We start from the raw sequence: 3,509 nt of genomic DNA on the forward strand, positions 1-3,509 counted from the left end.
TAACGAATATTTTCTAAGTGCCAACGGCTCTTGCGCCGAAAAGCGTCCGACTCGGCTGGTTCCCGATGTCGGCCAGAACAAGTGAAAATTCGGCCTCTTCCCCTGGAGGTCCGTTCAAGATTAACGAATATTTTCTAAGTGCCAACGGCTGCTCCGCCGTAAAGCGTCCGCTTCGGCTGGTTCCCGATGTCGGCCAGAACAAGTGAAAATTCGGCCTCTTCCCCTGGAGGTCCGTTCAAGATTAACGAATATTTTCTAAGTGCCAACGGCTCTTGCGCCGAAAAGCGTCCGCCTCGGCTGGTTCCCGATGTCGGCCAGAACAAGTGAAAATTCGGCCTCTTCCCCTGGAGGTCCGTTCACGATTAACGAATATTTTCTAAGTGCCAACGGCTCTTGCGCCGAAAAGCGTCCGCCTCGGCTGGTTCCCGATGTCGGCCAGAACAAGTGAAAATTCGGCCTCTTCCCCTGGAGGTCCGTTCAAGATTAACGAATATTTTCTAAGTGCCAACGGCTCTTGCGCCGAAAAGCGTCCGCCTCGGCTGGTTCCCGCGGTCGGACACAAAATGTGTCAATTCGGCCTCTCTGAGGTACCAGGGGTGGGCTTTATGTACTTGGTCCCCCCACTTAGTGTACTCATCACTTTACCCCCATTTCGCAAAATATAGTCGGCACGTATGTGCAGAACTGTTTATTTTCATTTTAAAAATTGTCTAAGTGCCAGCGGAAGCTGTCACGCGAACTGTCCGAGCTACCACGGTGCCCATCCCGGGCAGTGACGGCAAAAGGCCGATGTGTGTTTGATGGAAGTCTGAATAATTTCTAAGTGCCAACGGCTCAACCGCCGTAAAGTGTCCGCCTCGGCTGGTTCTCCCGGTCGGCCCGAACGAGCGAAAATTCGGCCTCTTCCCCTGGAGGTCCGGAACATTTTGGCGAATATTTCCTAAGTGCCAACGGCTGCTCCGCCGTAAAGTGTCCGCCTCGGCTGGTTCCCCCGGTCGGCCAGAACAAGTGAAAATTCGGCCTCTTCCCCTGGAGGTCCGGAACATTTTGGCGAATATTTCCTAAGTGCCAACGGCTGCTCCGCCGTAAAGTGTCCGCCTCGGCCGGTTCACCCGGTCGGCCAGAACAAGTGAAAATTTGGCCTCTTCCCCTGGAGGTCCGGAACATTTTGGCGAATATTTCCTAAGTGCCAACGGCTGCTCCGCCGTAAAGTGTCCGCCTCGGCCGGTTCACCCGGTCGGCCAGAACAAGTGAAAATTTGGCCTCTTCCCCTGGAGGTCCGGAACATTTTGGCGAATATTTCCTAAGTGCCAACGGCTGCTCCGCCGTAAAGTGTCCGACTCGGCTGGTTCCCCCGGTCGGCCAGAACAAGTGAAAAATCGGCCTCTTCCCCTGGAAGTCCGGCCGAGTTAAGGCAAATATTTCCTAAGTGCCAACGGCTGCTCAGCCTTAAAGTGTCCGACTCGGCTGGTTCCCGATGTCGGCCAGAACAAGTGAAAATCCGGCCTCTTCCCCTGGAAGTCCGGCCGAGTTAAGGCAAATATTTCCTAAGTGCCAACGGCTGCTCAGCCTTTAAGTGTCCGACTCGGCTGGTTCCCGATGTTGGCCAGAACAAGTGAAAATCCGGCCTCTTCCCCTGGAAGTCCGGCCGAGTTAAGGCAAATATTTCCTAAGTGCCAAGGGCTGCTCAGCCTTAAAGGGCCCGACTCGTCTGGTTCCCGATGTCGGCCAGAACAAGTGACAATTCGGCCTCTTCCCCTGGAGGTCTTTTCAAGTTTAACGAATATTTTCTAAGTGCCGACGGCTGCTCCGCCTTAAAGCGTCCGACTCGGCTGGTTCCCGATGTCGGCCAGAACAAGTGACAATTCGGCCTCTTCCCCTGGAGGTCCTTTCAAGTTTAACGAATATTTTCTAAGTGCCAACGGCTGCTCCGCCTTAAAGCGTCCGACTCGGCTGGTTCCCGATGTCGGCCAGAACAGGTGAAAATTCGGCCTCTTCCCCTGGAGGTCCGTTCAAGTTTGGCGAATATTTTCTAAGTGCCAACGGCTGCTCCGCCTTAAAGTGTCCGACTCGGCTGGTTCCCGATGTCGGGCAGAACAAGTGACAATTCGGCCTCTTCCCCTGGAAGTCCGGCCGAGTTTGGCGAATATTTTCTAAGTGCCAACGGCTGCTCCGCCGTAAAGAGTCCGACTCGGCTGGTTCCCGATGTCGGCCAGAACAAGTGACAATTCGGCCTCTTCCCCTGGAGGTCCTTTGAAGTTTAGCGAATATTTTCTAAGTTCCAACGGCTCTTGCGCCGAAAAGCGTCCGACTCGGCTGGTTCCCGATGTCGGCCAGAACAGGTGAAAATTCGGCCTCTTCCCCTGGAGGTCCGTTCAAGTTTGGCGAATATTTTCTAAGTGCCAACGGCTGCTCCGCCTTAAAGTGTCCGACTCGGCTGGTTCCCGATGTCGGGCAGAACAAGTGACAATTCGGCCTCTTCCCCTGGAAGTCCGGCCGAGTTTGGCGAATATTTTCTAAGTGCCAACGGCTGCTCCGCCGTAAAGAGTCCGACTCGGCTGGTTCCCGATGTCGGCCAGAAAAAGTGACAATTCGGCCTCTTCCCCTGGAGGTCCTTTGAAGTTTAGCGAATATTTTCTAAGTGCCAACGGCTCTTGCGCCGAAAAGCGTCCGCCTCGGCTGGTTCCCGCGGTCGGCCGTAATAGGCGAAAATTCGGCCTCTTCCCCTGGAGCGACCTCCAAATTTGGGCGAAATTTTTCTAAGTGCCTAAAGGTACCAGGGGTTTGGGTACCAGGGGTGCAGTACGAACTGGTCTTTTGTCAACCCATGTACTTTTTCTAGAGTACATGGGTTGGTCCCCCCACTTAGTGTACTCATCACTTTACCCCCCTTTCGCAAAATATAGTCAGAACGAGCATGGGGGACGCAATTGTTTTCCATGCAAATCAATTGGGCCTGGTCCGAGCGCTGGTAACGGCCGCCAGCAAGCGTCCCCTGCTCGGATAGCAGAACTGAAGAAGGCACGGCACTTCCAGAGAGAGAGAGAAAATTTTCTAAGTGCCACATTTCTCAAAAATTTTCAAAGTGCCACATTTCTCAAAAATTTTCAAAGTGCCACATTTCTCAAAAATTTTCAAAGTGCCACATCTCTCAAAAATGTTCAAAGTGCCACATCTCTGAAAAACTTTCTAAGTGCCACATCTCTGAAAAACTTTCTAAGTGCCACATCTCTGAAAAACTTTCTAAGTGCCACATCTCTGAAAAATTTTCTAAGTGCCACAGCACGGCTGTGAAATATTCAAAGTCCTACAGGCATTGGCAGAATCCGCGGACGGCCGTCTGCTCCCGGCGGCCGCCGCGAAGCTACTACCCCCTCCCGGGGACGGCTGTCTGCTCCCGGCAGCCGTCCTTACCCCCCTCCCCCGTTTGCACCGCCTGAAGTTAGACCCGCCTTGGTAGGGCCCCCACCGGCCCCGGCTCGCCGGCGTTGGGTGGACGGTTCCTGCCC

This window comes from Syngnathus scovelli, unplaced genomic scaffold (genome assembly GCF_024217435.2).
Source record: "Syngnathus scovelli strain Florida unplaced genomic scaffold, RoL_Ssco_1.2 HiC_scaffold_180, whole genome shotgun sequence".
Lineage (NCBI taxonomy): Eukaryota > Metazoa > Chordata > Actinopteri > Syngnathiformes > Syngnathidae > Syngnathus > Syngnathus scovelli.